At 43.0% G+C, this 21180-nt stretch overlaps 1 protein-coding gene and 1 pseudogene across 6 annotated transcripts in view; one reads left to right on the forward strand and one right to left on the reverse strand.

Annotated features, from left to right (window-relative positions):
* TBC1D1 (TBC1 (tre-2/USP6, BUB2, cdc16) domain family, member 1) overlaps positions 1-21180 on the reverse strand; it is a 214635-nt gene that overhangs the window by 107735 nt on the left and 85720 nt on the right. The gene's annotated exons all lie outside the window — the stretch shown is intronic.
* On the forward strand, positions 5706-6577 carry LOC105810506 (annotated as a pseudogene). Its single transcript, XR_001137496.1, has one exon. The product of XR_001137496.1 is annotated as a phosphatidylinositol-glycan biosynthesis class F protein pseudogene (transcript).

Below are 21180 nucleotides of genomic sequence, written 5' to 3' on the forward strand. Positions count from 1 at the left end.
ATCACTGCATTGTTCTCTAGATCCCTGGGTCAGAAGAAGCTGACCAGTACATCACACCTTGGTCAGGGTTGAAGTTGTCGTAGTTTTTCCAAGTACCAATCTCTCCTATACTTTAATCAGAATCTTTAAAAGACACACTTTAGTCAAGCACCAAAGCCTCTGCCCTTGCTCTGTTAAGTCTTATTGCTCAGACATAATTTAGCTCAAGGGTTGTCATGGTCAGGGTGAGGTGCATCCTGCCATTCAGAAGCACCAAGAAGTTGTGTGTAATAGGATATAAAGGAGATAAATGGGGTCTGAAAACAAAAATCAAGGGGATCCCAATCAAAAGAATGTAGCACTTTCAGAACATTTGAAGGCAAATGGCATACTGCCAAATAAAGTTTCAACAATAAATTGCCAATAGTTAAAAAAATTGGTGCCATTTAAATATTATTATTAATGTAAGTTACTCAAGTATACTAAGAGAATAAATGAAAAATGGGCTCCACCTGTAAGTTTGTAAAGCTTTGGTGGTAGGTTCTATACCCTTTACAAGAACAGACCTGGGGTACTTTTTTTTTGAAAAACAAAGGCATAATGTCTACTTGTGATAAAATCCTGAATTCTTCATTCTTTATAACTCTGACCCGGATTTGCCTACACTTACTTTTTGCATGGGGGAACTGAGTCATTTACTTCATTTTATCTCCAATCATTTTTCTAGGGATCTCTGGATGCCAGAGCTAAGGATTCAGAAATGTAAAATGGGCCCGGCACGGTGGCTCATGCCAGCACTCTGGGAGGCTGAGGCAGGAGGATTGCTTGAGCTCGGGAGTTCAAGACTGGCCTGAACAAGAGCAAGACCCCCGTCTCTACTAAATATAGAAAAAAAAAATTAGCCGGGCGTGGTGCAGTGCACCTGTAGTCCCAACTACTCAGGAGGCTGAGGCAGGAGGATTGCTTGAGCCCAGGAGTTTGAGGTTGCTGTGAGCTGGGTTGATGCCATGGCACTCTAGCCCAGGCAACAGAGACTCTGTCTCAAAAAATAAATAAATAAATAAAATAATAGAAATGTGAAATGAATGTAAGTGTATCCCTGTATCCCTGCCTGGAGGAGGTTTAGTTAGAATCCCTTCCAATAACTGAGATGGGGCGTGCTGAGAGCCTGAACTAAGAACCAAGCACTGAAGACTGAGAGAAAAGCTGAAGGACAGGTCTGGAAGGCAGGATCCTCAGGACTCAGTGGAGACCTGGGTGGGGGCTGAGGGCATGAAGACTCCACGTGGTTCCCGGGCCCAGGCTTGGGTTTCTGTGAGGACAGCTGTGCTCACACGGGGAGTATAGAGCAGACAGGTGCGGGGAGACAGTGCAATGAGCTCTGCTTTTGTGCGGGTAAGAACAGGAGGATATCCAAGTAACCGCACTTACTGGGCACCTGAACAAACGGGCCTGGGGCGTCAGCAGCTCACATATGGGAGGGAAGAAAAGGGAGCAAAGATGGGCCCCTGGGATGCCCCAACATTTCAGATACAGAGAAACCGAGGAATCGCAGGCAGAAGAGGGGAAAATGGCAAGGATGAGGTTAGGGGGCATGACATCTTCAAGAAAGGGAAAGTCAGTCTGCAACTGAGAACAGGCTAAGGGCTGAGGCAGTGGCTGTTGTCAGCTCCTACAGACACGTAAAAATAAGAAAGGAGGAATGCCAGTACTAACCCCACAAAATAAACATACAGAATTGAGCAATGTCTTAAGGTGAAACTTCAGTCTGTAATAATATATACCTCAAGTTATAATATTTACTGCAAAAGTACACACCCTTTTTAGGGCAAATACACAGAGGCCAGTAGAGTTTATTCCCACTGATACAATCTAAGTACTTTTAGTGAAAATCTTTTTTTGGTTTAGTCAGAGCAATAATATCTACGTCATTTCTATTTGAAGATAAAGTAAATCAAAACCAACCATGGCACAAACAAGAATCCAAAAAGCATTCTACTGGGATAAATTCAATAACGGTTTGAGGCTTGGTTTTTAATCCTTTTACATTGGAAATCACAACAAAAATATTAGATAATTAAAATCAATCACCAGCAATTAATGAAGAAACAGACCCTGTTTAGATACATATACATTTACTAAACTTCTCTTCTGCCAACCTATTCAAGTTTATACCCAAGCTCGATTTTGAAAATAAATCTGCACTCTGTTTACAACCAAAACCAGTTTCTTTAGAATTCATATACTAACAAATGCACAGTAACGTATAAAGTTTCTGGAGTATGCATAAGTGAAGACTGTTTCCTAAATAGCCAGAAAATGACACTCCAAGAGAATCAGAAATATTCATTTCTATAAATAAAGCCCTTATTTAAACATTTGGGTCAACTTTCTTTTTAAGGATTTAGGGATTTTAAAGGATTACAAACATACTGCAAGTGTAATTTCATTCACGTAGATTTAGGAAAGAGTTCCTGAAACAATATTTAGAATCAAAGTCATTTCACTTTACGTTTATAGTTTTGTTGTCTGGCCAACTAGTAACAAATAAATATTTTAAAAATCTGAAGCAGCCTGTATTTAAAACTCTGGCATTTTTCCTGTTATGTAATATTAGAACATTCTAAAGCTTCAAAAATATGGCAGGACACGTGCTTTGTTCCTTGAATGAAATGTTCTCACTACAAGGAGTTAGAATAAGCACTTCAAACAGAAAATAATCTATCCTGCATAATTATTTTCCAGAAGGAACAGACTTATGGCTTGTTTTTATTGATGAGTGGTTATGTGTATTTGTTGGTCATAAGGTAAAAGGAGGGGGAGTGGAAACTAAATTAAATCAAGCATTTCCTCATTCTGTTTTATGTGCCTTGAATTTCACACAAAACACTTGAGAAAATATCTTGCTAGTGCATACTGCTTAAATCACTTAGAGAGAAAAAAACCATCTGACACTATCTAGATAAGACACATGTGAACATTCACAGTATGCACCAGTTCGGCCTGGCTGGACCATGTTCACCCATGAAGATTGGAATACGCCTCCTACAATGAATAACATGACTCCCCCTGACCTTAGGAGGCTCACAAATCTAGGAAGAAAGAGACACATCTAACTATGTGATTTCCGGCTGGGTGAGGTGGCTCACACCTGTAATCATAGCACTCTGGGAGGCTGAGGTGGGAGGATCTCACTTGAGCTCAGGAGTTCGAGACTAGCCTGAGCAAGACCAAGACCAACACCCTGTTTCTACTGAAAATAGATAAATTAGCTGGGCATGGTGGCATGCGCCTGTACTTCCAGCTACTTGGGAGGCTGAGGCAGAAAGATTCCCTGAGCCCAAGAGTTTGAGGTTGCTGTGAGCTATGATGACGCCACTGCCCTCCAGCTGGGGAACGGAGCGAGACTCTGTCAATCAATCAAAAAAAATCAATCAATAAGTGATTTCCAATATAACATGACAGGTGGTAGAACACAAACATGGGAAGAGGCACAGAAGCCTGGTCCCACACAGAGGTCATCCTGTCTGCCTGCCTGTTACAACTTCGCCTGGTTAACTAATGCCTCCACTCCGGCTCTGTGCTTGCAATTAGCCAGGTCAGATTAATATGTCACATCTTCCCCAAAGAGAGATCAGACATGCTCCTTAGCTGGCTGAGGAGGCATCTGGGCACAGAGGAAAAGCGAATGACTGCTAGCCCTGATGTACAGGCCCTCATCCACCCCTCCGCCTCATCTTTCTGCCTTTGGGTCTTGATCTTTCATCACATGTAAAACAGAAGTAGTATTATTCAGCTTCCCTAGTTCTGAATGGCAAATTAGATTGACTCTTAGTAGTTTTTAAACCTCATAGTTTATGCAAACACAAAATCCAGCATCATGCTTTAAAATAGCTAAAAGGTTCGCCACAACTTTCTGACTAATCAACACCTTTCTACAAAGGTTTAAAACTATGATGTCACATAAGAATGTAATGGCTGTGGGAGCTAACAAAAGAGGGTGGGAGAAGGTAAGAAAGAAAAAGGAGGAGGAGAAGATATCACTAAAACTATATGAAATTATTTTTGCAGAATTTCTAAAACAATTTTTTTTTTTTTTGAGACAGAGACTCTGTTGCCCAGGCTAGACTGAGTGCCGTGGCGTTAGCCTAGTTCACAGCAACCTCAAACTCCTGGGCTCAAGCGATCCTCCTGCCTTAGCCTCCCGAGTAGCTGGGACTACAGGCATGCGCCACCATGCCCGGCTAATTTTTTCTATATATTTTTAGTTTTTCCAATTAATTTCTTTCTATTTTTAGTAGAGACGGGGGTCTCGCTCTTGCTCAGGCTGGTCTCGAACTCCCGAGCTCAAACAATCTGCCCGCCTCGGCCTCCCAGAGAGCTAGGATTACAGGCGTGAGCCACCGCGCCCGGCCTAAAACAATTTTTTAAAGTCAAAATGTTGGATGGCCAGCATAAATGCTGAAAGAATGAACGGAATCACTGAGTGTTCAATCTGGATGAGAACGTCAAGCCCCCCAAGTCCAGCTCCCTTCACTGAATGCAGTGTTTCTCAACTCCAACGTGGCTGCACAGCAGAATGGCCAGTATCTGTCAGCCCTGATGTCTACCCGCACGTCTAAATGAAGCAGCCGCTTGCAGGCAGGGCCCTGGCATTGCAGTTTTCAGAAGTGCCCCTAGCAGTTCTAATGGGCCACTGAGGTCAGGAAGCCTGGTTTCATCACTTGTCCTTTATCACATCCCAAGGGAATTCGGTCTCCTCCCCATGCCATCCACAGCACCATCCTACCCAAAATTATTTGATTATTGAGGCCCTGGGCAAACTGTGAATAGCTCAAAAGAGGCCAAACTGCACAGATCCCTACCATGCTTACAGCAGAGATGAACAAACTAGTGAAGACAAAAAAATGCTGAATCTGTCTAGACAGAGGGAATAAAGAGGTCACAAATGACCGAGCAAGGTAGAATGCCAAGTGCTACAGGAGAAGAAGTGCTCAGGAAGTTAAGAGGGTAAGGAAACACAAAATCTCGGGACAGAGTGTATTTCAAATAAATTATTAAGAGCAGATAGGATGACTTAAACATTTACCAACCCCTTCTAAAAATAAAACCAGTCACCACAGCTCCCAGGTAGCCCAAATTATGTATTTTTTCTATAAAAAGGGAGATTTAATAAAATTTTAGATCACATCAAGAATTTTCAAAAACAGAGCCAAAATGGAGTTCATGTCTGAATGGCTTGTTAGCACATTATCCCCATGCCCTCTCTGCTTTCTGCTCTGAGAAAGGGCTGTAATAACACAACACACAATACAGACAAAGAAACTGGACCAGAAAACACAGGCAATTTGCAAAGTATCTACACACTGCCTCACGCATGGCTCTCAACGTGCCTCTCAGACATGATTTTGCTACTCTCAAGAGGTAATTTTCTTCCCGATGCCAGGGCCCACATCTGCAGTGGGACTGGTGTCACTCCGCAGTGACCAGAGCCTCTGAGGCATCACACAGCCTTGCCCTCTCTGAAATTCACATCCTTCCTTTGCTTGTCTATAAGCAGAATCCACCTCAATGAAAAACACAACAAAGGAATTTTCTAGGTTTTGGCCAGATCTCCAAGGGCAGGACTTTATTTCTTAGGTAAAAGGTAAGGCTTTCCGGCAGTCCGTCGTACCTGATGGTAGGAGGCAGTAGTTCCCCCTTCTCTTCCGCAGGCGGGAGAGTTAGATAGCCACCCAAGAAAACGCCATGAAAGATATTGATATCAAGAGACTACTGTATACCCATCTTTTGTGTGTATTTTCAATTATACTAAGCGTCTTCATTCCATCATTCTTCTTGGAGAACTTCTCAATATTGGAAACACATTTGACATGGTTGTGCATCTGTTCTGGTTTTGTGACTGCTGTCAATCCAGTGTTATATTTCGTAGTGAAACCAAATGCATCCTCTAAAAGAAGTTCATTATCACACAAGGTAACCAGATTTTTGAAATGCTGTATCTACTTTCTTATGTCTTGTTTCACCTTTCATATAATTTTTGTTCTGTATGGAGCACCACTAATAGAGTTGGTGCTGGAAACATTTTTATTTGCAGTTATCTTGTCTACTTTTACTACTATACCTTGTTTATGTTTGTTAGGACCAAACCTCAAAGCATGGCTAAGAGCTTTCAGTAGAAATGGAGTTACATCATTTGGGAAAATAGTCTCCAGATCACTACAATTTCTAGTTGTGTAGGAGCATGGCTTAGAGCACTTCCTATTCCACTGGACTGGGAAAGACCATGGCAGGTATGGCCCATCTCCTGTACGCTTGGGGCGACCTTTGGCTATGTGGCTGGCCTTGTTACTTCACCACTCTGGATATACTGGAATAGAAAGCAACTTACGTACAAGAACAATTAATTGGAGCAAAGGGAGAAGATATTTCTTTGTGCAGATTCCATATGGGCTGTGCAGAAATGTATGTGGTCAAAGGCAAGCAGCTCCATTTACAGCACTGTTTTTTATGTAGTTACATGATGTGATTGTAGCTTTTTAAACTATGAAACCCCTGAGAGATTGTACCTTCTAGTTGAAATAAAGTATTTATAATAAAAAAAAAAAAAGGTAAGGCTTTCCTCCCCTAGAGGGACTGAAGCAGGAAAGAAAAGCTCCCTGTGCAGGGCTCAGACCACAAGCAACAAGAAACAGACATCCCCACGGGGGCTGCACTGCTGTCTCAGAACCCAGGTGACTCACTAGGGCATCCCACACGGGCCCAGACATAGACACTAGGGAAGGAAAACAGCAGTGAACACTCACTACCTAAGCCACAAACAGTCTGGTCTTTTAAAAATCAAATTGTAGCCTTAATTCTCAGCATAATGTGCAATATTCAACATTCATATGTAACTAGCCCCAGACAGCCAGCACTTTACAATCTCATTCTGTGTATTTAAACTACAACGAATGAAATCAGTTTATCAGAATTACAGCATCAACTAGAAAATTTAAGGTTTGCTCTTGCATTCTTCCCCTTTCTATTCCCTCGTTTGGAGGAAAATAAAGTATACATTTGTACCTTTGGATCACCTCCCTCTTACATATACTTTTCCCCACCTGGGGAGTCCCTAGGCCTCCAATCCAAATTAGCACCAGGGAGATGTCTCTAGGCCAAACTGGCTGATGTCCCTGGGCTCAAATGAAAGGCTAATCATTTTATGACCAAGAAGCTGAGGACAGTTACTACCAAGCAGAAAGGACAGAAAAAGGAACACCTTGCCCCTCCCTCTCTCCCCCTTACCTGGGTTGCTTCCGGGAGCTGCAGGGAGATGCTGAGGAGCCCACCTTGGTGTGAAAAGGCCAACCTCAAGAACCGAAGAAAACAAACACTAAAGTTTCACTACTTTTCAATAATCCAGCCTCCTTTTTAAACACAGCAACAGAATGCATTCTTTAATCGTCTCTGATTTCATCTTTGATTTCTAATAATTAGTTTAATAAACATTCACGTAAAAGAAAAATACAGAAACATATAAAGTCACCCATAATCCTAAGCCCAGAAATATCTACAGTTAACAGTTTGGTATTTCTGCCATGTTGTTCTTTGTGTATACTTAACAGTCATTTCTTTTACTGAAAAGAAAAAGGGATCATAGTATTCTGCAACTAACTTTTATCAAGTACGTATTTTATTGACACCTTAACCCATACAGAACCATTTCATTCCTTTCTGATAACCATGGCATTGATTTCATTCACTGTAAACACTGCACACAAAGGAAATAAAAGCTTTATTTATTTATTAAAAAAAAAAAAAAAGCCCATTCAAGATCCATCACGAACTCTGCTCAATAGTAAGCCGTTTTGGTAAATGCGACAAGCATCCCAACCTTTGCATAAACTGCCAGGACTGCAAGCTGCAGCTTCAGTAAGGAAGTTGTTTGTGTGCTCGTTGGGGGAGGGAGGTAAATAGGAAAACTTAGGAGAGTGAGCCCAGGATTGCTTACCAGACCACAAACATTGCATCAGGGGGCAGGGGGATCTGGGAGCAGAAACTGACACAGAATAACCTTTAAAAAGATAGAAAGGGACGCTTGCTGCTGGCCACAGCAATCAGGAAAACGTCAGCCCTAGCTCCTGAGGCGGCAGAAGCAATGCTGGCAGATCCTGGGGGACGTTCTGCAGCCAGAGTGCTGAAATCGGTGGCCTGTCTATTGAAATACATTACCAGCTATTTTGGAGGGTTATTCTGAGGACAAAATTAATTAATGAGAGTGAAAGTTTAGTAAATAGCCTAGCACATGATGGCTCTCAATATAATGCTAGCTATTATCTTGAAGTCTGCAAGGTAAGGAAAGGCCAACTCTCTACAATCCCTGGAGGCAACAAGCCTGGTGTTATTCCAACTGCCTTTTGGTGTAGACTGATAATAAACGACAATAATTTATTCTATAACATCAGCCAGCAAAAGATAATGACAATCACATTCAAAACTTTGACTAAATTCCTACATTCTGTAGGCAGCAGAACTCTTTCCCACCTCAGCCCACCCTCAACTTTCCAGCAACCCCAAATACATAAGAGTAGGAGTGTTCGATTAAAATGGGGCTGAGGAAGCACAGTGTGCCTTTCTCCTTCCTTCTGCCGGCCCTGGACATTGTAAGGGTGTACAGGAACAGAGTGTGAAAACCGCTTCCTTACAAAATATTAATACACAAGGTCTGTGAGTGGTGCCAAAGACAAAATTACAACAAATTTAGCTATAGATCCAATTGTATTTTATTCCAGTTTCATAGACAGGGGCCACCTCCATTCTATAAAATAGAATGAAAACTCCCACCAAGCAATGGCGGAACAGTAGATTTTGTAAGATGTGTGAACTAAAATAAAATTTGAAGGCTCACCCTGCCACCGGCTGACTAAATGGACCTCCTCATGACCAAAGGAATATCCTAAAACTAAATTGCCTGCCAGGAGGAAGGAGGTCAGACATGCCTTATCATGCCCCCCTCCCTTCTTGGGGACATCCTTTATAACCCATTAACAGGCCCAAGGGTATGCAAGACAAACCTGCAGGTCCTCAATTTACACAACAAATCTATGTCCAGTGGCTTATCTCTGATAAAGAGCTCCTTATGTTAAAACATTCCAAGCCTTTAGAAAAAGCTTCGTGTCTTTTAACCAATTACAAGCCAAAGAATCTTTAAACCCACCTATAATCTGTAAGCGCCCCCCCCCCCAAGATGGCCCACCTTTTTGGGCCAAACCAATGTACACCTCCCACATATTGATGTATGACTTTACCCGTAACCCCTGTCTCCCTGAAATGTATAAAACCAAACTGTAACCCAACCTCAGCGAGTCCACTGCTCAAGGCCTCTTGAGCGTGGCTCCGGGTCATGGTCTTCAAAATTGGCTCAGAGTAAATCTCTTTAAAATTATTTTACAGAGTTTGGTCTTTTTTTCTGTTGACAGATGGAAACGAAGAAACAGAATAGGAAAAAAACACCTGAGTGACATCAGCTTACTTCAGGTTACTTTTTTAAGGGTTAAAGCAAGGGGGACTTCCTTATTATGCTGACTCAGACAGACTGGAATCTCCTGTTTTCAGAAAAAACTCATCTGTTTTAGGATCTATCTGCTTCCTTAAAGTTCCAGTTTGATTAATGGCATTTAGCATGAGTGACTCCATTTTGGTTTGGTCTGGTCTGTTCTGGCCTAGTGCAAAAGCTCAGTCCAAAACGGCCTTACATAAATTTTAACAGTGGCAAGCAGTTTTTGTGGTACATCAAGGCAGCCTTACAAACTTCAGAGCATAAAACACGGAAATGCTGAATGTCCAGCTCCAAGACAGTAGGATGTGTCTATTTTGCCAATGTGCCTAGGACAGTATCTGCCACAAATTTGCTCGATGTACAAATAATTTCAATGCAAAATAAAAATGTAATGACCTCAAAGATTTTAAGTAATGAGAAAGAAATATTTCAAATAGGCATTAAAACCGTGATAAACTTGTAGTATCTCCAACACGATGCCTGTGTATAGTAGGCATGCAACAAATATTTGCAGAAGGAAAAAATGCTGTAAAAATAGTAACCCAGAAACACTGGGAATAAATCCTTCTGGATTATAAAATTTTTCTAGACAGCTGAAGACTTTAAGCACCTAAGCTATTTTTATTTTAAACATTTTTGGATGGGAACTGTTTAGTGTATTTTTTTCAAAGGCTACAGAGAATGTACTTTAACCCTTTCTTTTCTGTGGTTTTAGATATGCTCTCTCTAAAATGCACTCCAGGAGCTGAAGCAGAGATTCTTAAACTTTTTGTGCCACAGACCCCTCAGACAGCCTGTGAAATCTGTGGACTCTTCAGAATAAAGTTTTCAAATGCATAAATTAGAACACAAGGAAATACAAAAGGACTTATTTATGCTGTAAGGGAATTACCCAAATAATGATGATCTAGTACTATGTGCTTATTACTATATTTAACAAGACCAAGTGGCAAGTCAAATATCTACTGTAATTCAAAGTAACGATGAACACTACAGTCATTCTGAGAAATGTATAAAAACTGTAACGTAATATGAAAATAACTGAGTATGATATTGTGATATAATAAGAAATACTTGGTCCCTGATTCCTGGCACAGAGCATCTAAAACCCTTGGAATTTCCTGAGTGATGAGGTGATAGGAATGTCTTTTGTTATTTGTAACAAGCCCCTAAGAACCACACCTGAGTTTATGCTAATGGTAATGCTTGCTGGGCCCCATGAGCTTTAGGATGGGGGCTGGTTGCCAGAGTAACCAACTGTGTGATTAGGGAGTTGGAATTTCTGCCCCACTCCCCACCCTCTACCTCCTAGGAGGGGAGAAAGGTGAGGGGTTGTAACTGAGTTAATGATGAATGGCCAGTGATTGAATCCATCATGCTTTCATAATGGAACCTCCATAAAAACTCCTAAATAATGGGGTTCAGAGAGCTTCTGGGCTGGTGAACATAGGGAGGCTGAGGGGGTGGCAGGCCAGAGAGGACCCCTCAACCACGCCTTGCCCTATGCATCTCTTCCATTTGGCTGTTCCTTTGTTGCATTCTTTATAATAAACCAGTACATGTAAGTAAAGAGTGTTTTGAGTTCTGTGGGCAATTCTAGCAAGTTATGGAACCAGAGGAGGTCATAGGAACCCCTGATTTTATAGCCTGTCAGTTGGTGTCTTGGCAAGGTCTTGTGGGACTGAGGGCTTAATCTGCGGGGTCTGTGCTAACTGCAGGTAGATAGAATTTGACTGAATCACTGGACACCCAGTTGGAGAAGAGAACTGGAGAATCAGCTGTTGGTATGGAGAAGAACCCTGGCACATTTGATGTCAGAGTGTTGGCAGTAGAAAAAGATCATAGTACTATGATTTATTGGCCTTATCCTCACAGGAGCGGGCCACAGGTTGAGTGTCCCTAATCTGGAAATCTGAAATCCAAAATGCTCTGAAATCTGAGACTTTCTGAGCACAAACATGACAAAGCAAATGCTCATTGGAGCATTTCCTATTTCAGATTTTGAGATTTGGGATGATCAACTGATAAGCATGTTGCAAATACACTTGCTATATGCAAATACACTCCAAGCATTTCAGATAAGGGACACACAAACCTGTAATGCTACTGGATTTGCTGATTACACTCATAATGGAAGGAAATGTTAAATTTTCAGTTAGAGTTTAATGAAAACAAAGATGTAATTTTTTCCCCCATCCAAGTTCACAGACCCCCTGACTTACATTCTCAGACCCTAGGTTAAGGACCCTTGAACTAAAAGAAGCCTAGAGGCGAGGGGTGTCAGCTACAACTCAAAAATAAGATAATAACCACCATCAGTCATCTCTCCTGGGACCTTGGTGTGTATATATTATATATATGAATAATGCAACAAAGCCATCCCCACCATTCCAATACAAACTTCAATCCAACTGAAAATGAGAACGTCTCACCAGAAGCTGTAGCCATCAAGCCTACAAAGGGAAGTTAAAATGGCATGATACAATCCATAAGGAAAGCAAATTCTAACTGGGTAAAACTCAAGTGTCCATTAGTTAGAATAACGAAATTAATTTCTACCTAATATAAACTCTTTCTCAATACGAACACATTACAACTCTTGTCAAATGTTCCAAGTACACAGTTTAAGTCTGATGTGCTTTATTGCCTAGCCAGCCCTTGAACATGATAACTTAGTCCAATACAGAAACAGATGGAAAAGCATTTAACTACCAACTTTATATTATCCCTGCTGAAAGCCTAACAAAGTGAGGACCTTTGAAGCCTCATTTCAAGAAACTGTTAATTGGTCTCAGCTCACATCTGACAACCACCGCTGGCAAGTCTTTCCTCCAGAATGTTCTTCCATCCACTCTCCACTAGTGTCTGCTGACTCTTCCAGATCCAGTTCAAATGTCTCCTCTGCTCCATCCCCCACAGGCTGTTCTCCTGGTTCCGAGGGTGTCCTCGTGCCCTCTGCTGTAACCCTTGTCCCAGCTCTAAGTCTTTCCCCAACACACACTTGCGGCCGGGGGACTGTGCGGTTCACTTTCGTGCATGCTGCAGGCATGTCAGTGTTTGCTGAACGCGCACACGTTAACGAGTGAGGCAAACAAATGGCAGTTTTCTCTTTCTCTACCTTAAAGTGTAAAATGGATGGTGTAACGCTAATTCACCTCGATTTAAATATATTTACTTGAAAATACACTAAAGTGCCGTAGATAAACTGTATAGGTTAAAATGAAAGGAATAATAAGAAGGCTTCCTTTTCTGACTGAACCCAATATTGTGTGGGGACAGTGGGACCGACATTGTATGCGACCACATGCACGCTGTGTGCGGCGGAGCTAGACTTCTTACTCCTTCACTGGAACCCAGTCATCGACTTTAAGTCAATCGAGCATCTCAGGCATGAACGCCACTGCCACGTGTGTCAGACACCGCGCTTTACTAAGAACATCTCATTGAATCCGCACACCAACCCTCCGAGGAAAACACTGTTACTCCCATTTTACAGAAACAGAAACGCAGCCTATTCGGGTCGGGAACTGTGCTAGGTGCTGGGCTGAAGAGTGGGGACAGACAAGTGACATGATTTAGAAAACAAGGTGACAGAGGCAAGGGGACTGAGCCAGCACACCCAGAGGTCAGCAGGAAAGGACCAGAGAAAACCGCCTAAGGGACAGGGGCCCGGTTGGTCAGGAGAGGTGAGGAGGAAGTGAGGCGGCCCTGCAGGCCCAGGACAGCCCGCAGGGGGCAAAGGGCTGAAACTGAGACAGCTGACGCCCTCGGGCGAGGTGGGGACAGGCCGTGGGCAGGGTTGCATTTCCAGCAGATCAGCAGGGCTGCTGGGGAGAGAGGGGATGAGGAAGGACGAGACGGAGGAGGAAGTGGCGGTGGCCTGTGTGAAATGGCACGTGGTCCCATAGGCCCCCAAATGCTTCGCTACACCCACACGACAGCCCTAAGTTACGAACACAATACTGCAGAAAAAGTAAACTTCGAAATCTACAGAAACCAAAACCTTTAGATTATAGTCTAAAAGCAATATTCAAAAGATTGTTTCTGCATATGCATAGGCCATTACTTAAGAAAAATGTATAGCTTAAATTAAAATTGTGATAATACTAAGAACTGGCCTGTTTCATGAAGCTGACACTTCAAACTTGAATTTAAATAAACCATTAGCCTATTATCAGATAAATACTCTTGCACCTTCCTAGGAATGGCAGCAAAATGAATGTGATCTCAAATTATTACATCTGGGGACACAGTATGGAATCACCTTGACGGCACCAGTAATAATTTTTTAAAAATACAAAATAATCCATAGCACAGGGCTATCCTCAAATACACGATGCCTTTCTTCAAATTATTAAGAGCCAAACCCCTATCCTCCCCCTCTAGACAAAACCCACAGGGAGCCGACTTTGCTGAGCCAAGTGCGGGCTGGCTCGCAGCACTGCCTGGGTGCCTTGGTGCAGTGTGCGGCCTTTGCAAACGCAGTACATGGCAGCCCCGTCACAGCCCTGTCACCAACACTTGTAAGGTCCATGGTAATTTCCAAATGAATAGAAATTTACACTTACTAACTCATTAGTTCTAGGCTCAACAGCAGGAATAGGCTCTGGGTATGTCTTATAAATACCAATTCTTTCCAATTTTTAAATACATCACACTCGTTTTTACAGCACTAACTGCATTCTTGAGCATAAAACCTACCATACGTGTTCAACAATCCTGAGCTTGATTCAGATCAGCAGTAGAAACAGGTCTTTTCTCTCTCACATTTCAGTTCTTTTCTTGAAGAAACTACACTTACTGAGTAGCCATTAATTTTCTTTAGTCTTGATCAACAGGCAATCAGAGCTTTGGCCAATAAAGGATGTTAGTTAAAAGCAGTCTAATCTATTAATATTTTACACTTTATATATTTTAGGCTTTATGTAACACCAAGTGTCGCAACAACAATACTATTTGTTCTTTGGCTTTCTCAGAGTTACAAATGTTAGATAACTTCAATATATGTTTATAAAACTCAGATTGCATCACTGCACATGATATCTCAAAAGCAGAACTGAGTGGCAAATCCCTTCTCCTTGCTTTTATAGATGAAAGAGCTCAATCAAAGAAATACTGTACAAGACAAAAATGAAACAGAATGAAGGTGCACAGAGAACAAAGCTGTCCAAGTCTCAATTCATGACTGCACAGTCCTCAGCTAATTTTTCTTTCTTTTACCTTTACCTGTACAGGCTCCTAGCACATGAGAAAGAAAATCTGATCTCCTCTTAGCACCCATCCCTCCAGGCCAGTTTCCCCAGAGCACTTGTGTCAAATTGAAGGGAATGAACTGCAGTACTCTTGAAATCACTTCCAGTTCCAAAATTCCACAATTCTGTAACAATAAATTGTCTAATAGGATGAAAATAGAAAAAAACAAACAAAACCTAAGAAAAAATGCCAACCTCAGGAACATGGTGATATAGGTAAAGTATTATATGTAAAGCCAGGCGCGGTGGCTCACGCCTATAATCCTAGCACTCTAGGAGGCCGAGGAGGGCGGATTGTTTGAGCTCAGGAGTTCGAGACCAGCCTGAGCAAGAGCGAGACCCCATCTCTACTAAAAATAGAAAGACATTAATCGGACAACTAAAAATATATAGAAAAAATTAGCCGGGCATGGTGGCGCGTGCCTGTAGTCCCAGCTACTCGGGAGGCTGAGGCAGGAGGATCACTTGAGCCCAGGTGTTTGAGGTTGCTGTGAGCTAGGCTGACACCACAGCACTCATTCTAGTCTGGGCAACAAAAGCGAGACTCAGTCTCAAAAAAAAAAAAGTATTATATGTAAGGTGCAAAAATCAAAACAACAAACAAACCCTTAGCTGGTAAACACCCAAGGGTAGACCCAGCTTGCCAAAAGTTCATGTGAAAAAGATTTAAGGATTGCAGTTCGCTGTAAGCCCAGGATAAGCCAGCAGAGCAGCCTGGATAAGAAAAGAATGAAAAGGAACAAAAAGGGCATTAGGAGAAATGTCATCCTCACATTAAGACAGGGTCACAGCCTCATCGTCCTCCTTCCTTGCTGATCAGGTCACATAGCAAGTTTCCTATTTGGTTTTAGGAGACTTAAAAAGCAGCAGCAACAAGGGTCGTGTGGTGGCTGCGAACCTGTGAACGGAGATGGGGAGGAGCTGATGAAGGCTTTGGGCTGGGGCGGGGAGGCCAGGAGACACAGTGGCTGCCTTCACAGTCTGTCATCGTAAATGGAAGGGAGAGAAGGTGAGACACAAAGTGAGAAAGATTTCTACTGAGAATATAAAAATCTTTCTTTCAGTTAGAGCTCATTTAACTAGGACAACCTTTTGGAGGAGCGCCCCTCAAGAAGAAGGTTCCAGCACCAGAGTCCAGGGGGCTTTCTTTACAGACAGGTACTGAGAACCTGCCTCCACCTTCCAGCCTCCTGAGCAGCGGCCCCACAAGGCAGGACTGGGAAGCACGGCTACTTCTCTCCCCCCAAGCTTCTCCACTTCTTTGGCAGGTGGGGGTGGGGGAGATGCTGACTTCATTTCCATAAAATCAGGTATGTTACAATCAGGGACTTTTCTAGAAAACCAACACCAGGCCTGACAAGATATAAAGACTGTGTCCACCAACCAAGAGCTGCTGACGGGAACGTGTTCAAGCTGCTGTCTCCCATGCTACTGCTTCAGTGACTCCCTGAACTTCGATCCACCCACCACATCAAGGAACAAGAACTCCATCCACCATGTGGGAATTATAGTCTCTGAATCCTAATGACATTTTCAAAAATGAGGCTTCATCTTGATTTACAAGAAGAGGAAAAAAGCAAAGATGAGCCCTAAGGGGAGGAATGTGGTAATGAAATCTTACTAACCTGATTATCTCCTCTAGAGTGTACTTGGTAAGATGCACTTCCATTGTATAGACAGCTGGGGGAAGACTTTTTTTTTTTTGAGACTGGGTCTCTATCCCCCGGGGTTAGGGTGCAGTGGCATCATCATACCTCACTGCAACCTCAAGCTCCTGGGCTTAAGGGATCCTCCTACCTCACTGAGTAGGTGGAACTACAAGGTGCACGCCACCATGCCAGGCTAATTTTTTATAGAGATGTGGTCTTGCTATGTTGCCCAGGCTGGACTGGAACTCCTGGGCTCAAGTGACCCTGCCGCCTTGGCCTCCAGAAGTGCTGGGATTACAGGTCTGAGCCACCATGCCCAGATGGGAAGACACTTTACAGTATTCAACTTTTCTCTCTACTCTCTCTTCACCTCTCCTCTTCTCTAACTCGGGACGGCATGTACTCCCTCAAAGCTGACAAAGATAATCTCTTCATCTACATCTCTAGCTTTGAATTCTTTCCTAAACTTGACTCAAATTTCCAATCGCCTCTTTAAAAAAAAATCACTCAGACTTCAGGCACCTTGATCTTAAAAATCCAAATCAAGGCCGGGCGCGGTGGCTCACGCCTGTAATCCTACCACTCTGGGAGGCCGAGGCGGGCGGATTGTTTGAGCTCAGGAGTTCAAGACCAGCCTGAGCAAGAGCGAGATCCCGTCTCTACTAAAAATAGAAAGAAATTAATAGGACAACTAAAAATATATAGAAAAAATTAGCCGGGCATGGTGGCGCATGCCTGTAGTCCCAGCTACTCGGGAGGCTGAGGCAGGAGGATTGCTTGAGCCCAGGAGTTGGAGGTTGCTGTGAGCTAGGCTGACGCCACGGCACTCTAGCCCGGGCAAAAGAGTGAGACTTTGTCTCAAAAAAAAAAAAAAAAAAAAAATCCAAATCAAGCTCATTCTCTTTGCCCTAAGAGAGGTCTTTCTTTTTGCTCCTTTGTTTTCCAAATGCTTTCCAGGTAACCGGGCTCAAAACCTGGGAAGTGGCTTCTGCTCTCATCTCTCCTCACTCCATTTTGCCATCAGCTGTTGGAGTGTATATTCTCTCCCCATGAACCCAAAACCTCAAGCGCTGGTCCAGGCCTGCACTTGCCGCAGCCAGACCCCAGCAAGACCCCCGGGCCCTTCCTTGGGCCTCTCCAGACCCATCCTTCCTGCTCTCCACCACAGCCCGACCTTCTGGAAGCATTGGTCTGACGGGGTCAGCCTACGGTTCACAAACCTTCTCGGCTCCTCTGCAATCTCTACAAAAACAAAAACACACCTGCCGACCCAAGGGTCCTACACCAACGGGACGCCAGTCAGCTCTTGCCGCCTTCTTTCACTCGGCTTCCCTGCAAGTTCCCGTCTCACCACCATGCTTCACACCTGTCCTGCGCCCCTGCTCATCGGGGCTTCCACCTCCATGCCTTTGCTCGTGCAGCTTCTTCCACCTGGAATATCCTTTCTCTGCCCTTGGATGGGACCCTTGAATCACTGATTCCACCTATTCATACGGGGGACTGGGAAACGCAGCTGCAGAATGCCGGACTGACCGGCATCGGTCACGAGCCAGGCTGGACAGAACTGGACCTCCCCAGTCAGGGCTGTTTTTCAGACCATACCAGGTCCCCATGATTTGCTCTTAATTGGGATGAAATACAGTTTTTGGTGTGACATTTCCTTATTAGGCCAAAACCTCTAAGCCCACTAAATTAAGAAAGAAAGAAAGAGAGACAAAGAAGAGAGCAGCCAGTGTCCACATTTCCAGTGGCTTGGGGGCATTTCTCCTCGACCCAGGAGCCTTACGTGGTTTGCATTCTCAAGTTTAGCAGCAGGTGCTAGGTGAATGTAAAGGGCTTTGGTGCCCACCCTGGGGTCAGGATGAAGGGCTTGAGGTCAGAGTCACCCTCTTCCCAAAGGGCCAAGTGTGTTTCACTGTCTCTTCCTATTCAATCAGGATCGGAGCAAAATCTGTTAGAAAGAACTAAAGAGCCCCCCAAATCAACAGACAAATGCTCCAGAACACTGCAGCCCTCTCTTAACACCCACACCCAAACCTGTCTCTGGCTTCCCTGACTGAAAACGATGTTTTTAAGGACAACATTTAAGTTAATAGTGTCAACAAGTTTTAACTATCCCTGATTAAAACTGACAGTGAGATTGTAAAGTCGGATTTGCTACATTTGGAAAATTATTATCTCTGTATAACAAACAGCTACTCAAGAGGCGGTACAGCTCCCTGGCGGACTTTATGGCAGACCTACTATGTGATCACCTTCTCACACAGCTGCCTTCTCCTCCGTGAGGTCAGCAACTGCGTCTCTCTCATCCTGGCATCTGTGTCCCAAGTGCCTGGCATAGAACAGATGCACATTAAACGTACCATGATCGACACTGAACTTGAAGGAGCAGCCAGATTTCTTGGCCAAGAATGTCTGGAAATACCACACTACTCCCTCAACAGTGTAGAAATTGCAAAACAATATAGAGTTGTAAGCTCTGATGGTCTAGTACATCGAGCTCTTTCCCTGGGGGGAAAAAAAATCCAGAGATCACAATCTTAGCTGATTTATACTCTAGAGAACTGACCCAAAAAAAAAAAAAATCAAACCTTAGTATGATGTTTTTTCGATTACACTAAAGTTGGATAGCACAGACTTAAAGGGCTGCCTTTACTGAAACAGCAGTGTAATATAAACTCCTAAGTATTACACTCATATATTTTTAGAAATGGGAGGAGAATCCTTTCCACTCACCAGGAAACTGAGGAATATGACTTTTTCTGGAACTGTGAGAGGGTTTTGGCCTTAGATGTATTAGCAATATTTCATACTTATTATACAACTAATTTATTAATAATCAGTACACAAGGAACCACAAACCCGACTCTTAAATGAGTTTTTGGTTTGTGTTTCTGAAGTCAAATGTCACAAGGTCTAGTCTTTTAAATTTGGAAACTTACACATATCTTTAAAAAGCCTGACGCAATAGACTGTCACAATAGGCCTGTGTAAATGTCTTTAAGCAAATGTTGTCTCAAAAATCTTACAGTTTATTTTCACCTAATTACTGGTTTCCTTTGGGTTCGCTCTGTAAAAAGAACTTCCGCAAAATACCATTTGGCTAATTCACTGCCTTGGGTGGGCCTACAAGTATAAATACTGCTAAACAGACTTCCTTCCTATTTTTAAAGTTTTCCAAAATTGAAGAATCTACATCTTTAGTAAGCAAACTATTTTCAGGAGTCTAACACCCTTGGCAGTCAAGAAATCCTTCATAGCATTTTGAGATGAAAAAGACCAGAAACTGTCCAGCAGTCCCTCCCTATCCCTACTTCAGGGAAGGGGAACTAAAGGCACAGACCTGTGACCTTGAGCAAGGTCACACAGGCTGCTGGTGGTAAGGCCAAGTAATCCTCTCACCACTTTCCCCTTATCTGATCTAAATTATGTGTGGCCCCAAAAAATATTTTGCTCTTGTTCTGTGCTACTAAACCAGGGTTTATGTTTAATTCATGCAGAACGTGACAGGACAACAGAAAGAATCTAAATATTACAATGAATACTGGGTGATGCAAAGAGCTATGGACTAAGAGCCAGAACATCTTGTTTTAATCTTAGCTGTGACCTTGGGAAAGCCATCTCACGTGTGGAGGGCTTAATGTTTTTCATCTTTCAAAAAAGGGAAAAGAACTAGGCAACTGCAAAGGTCTTTCTCCACCCCTAAATTCAGTGATGATGATGGCACTGATGGTGGTGGCTCACACTTATTAAGTGCTCAATCTGGGCCAGACACTCTTCTAAGTAAGTGGCTAAATCCTCAACAGCCTAGAAGCTGGCTATTTATCCCCATTTGATGGATGAACACAGTAACACTTAGAAGTAACTTGCCCAAGGTCATACCTCCATTGGTAACAGGTGGAGAGGGGATCTGTCCTAGGTCACTGATTCCAGGGACCCTTTCCTCCTTATCAGAGGTGGACAACCTAAGATGCTTGGCCTGACTTGCAGTTACAGAGACACAGATTCTGAATTGAGAATAAGTGTATCCATCACTCAATACAATGCTCCCACTTTGTAGATCAAGGACTTAGGCCCAGGGATGTATAACTTGCCCAAGAGCAAAAGATTTCTTGGAAACATATAGCTACACCCCATTCCTTAGACAAGCTCATCCTAAAGGGTGCTGGACAGTTTATATTCACTTACATCATCTCATCTGACACCAAACAAGACTACCTGATGGGCAGTTGGCATTGATCAGCATTCCCATGGCACCTAGCCAAAGGTAAATGGCAAACACAGAGGGAACCAGGGCCTCCAACCCACATCTGTACTTCCTGTCTAGTGTGCTATCATAGGCTGAGAAAACATCCACCACAGAAGATTAGACTCTAACATAAAGAGAACTTTCCAGATAAGCTCAGTAACTATGAAACATGGTTCCATGGTGCTTTGAAAAGAACATCAGAGAATAAGTGATAACACTCTAAAGCCCGCAAATCAAGTCAACAAGAAAACAAAAACCAGGCTGTGGTCACCTCAAAACTGATGTTTTTCATTCTATCATTTAATTGCCCTTACTCTCCTCCCAATCTTCTACATGATTTTTCTCTTATTTCCTGTTTTCTTCCCTCCCTAACCAAGAACATCATGAAATTCAGGGATTTCAAAAATATTTGTTACAGGCCGGGCGCGGTGGCTCACGCCTGTAATCCTAGCTCTCTGGGAGGCCGAGGCGGGCGGATTGTTTGAGCTCAGGAGTTCAAAACCAGCCTGA

This window comes from Propithecus coquereli, unplaced genomic scaffold (assembly GCF_000956105.1).
Source record: "Propithecus coquereli isolate 6110/MARCELLA unplaced genomic scaffold, Pcoq_1.0 Scaffold213, whole genome shotgun sequence".
NCBI lineage: Eukaryota > Metazoa > Chordata > Mammalia > Primates > Indriidae > Propithecus > Propithecus coquereli.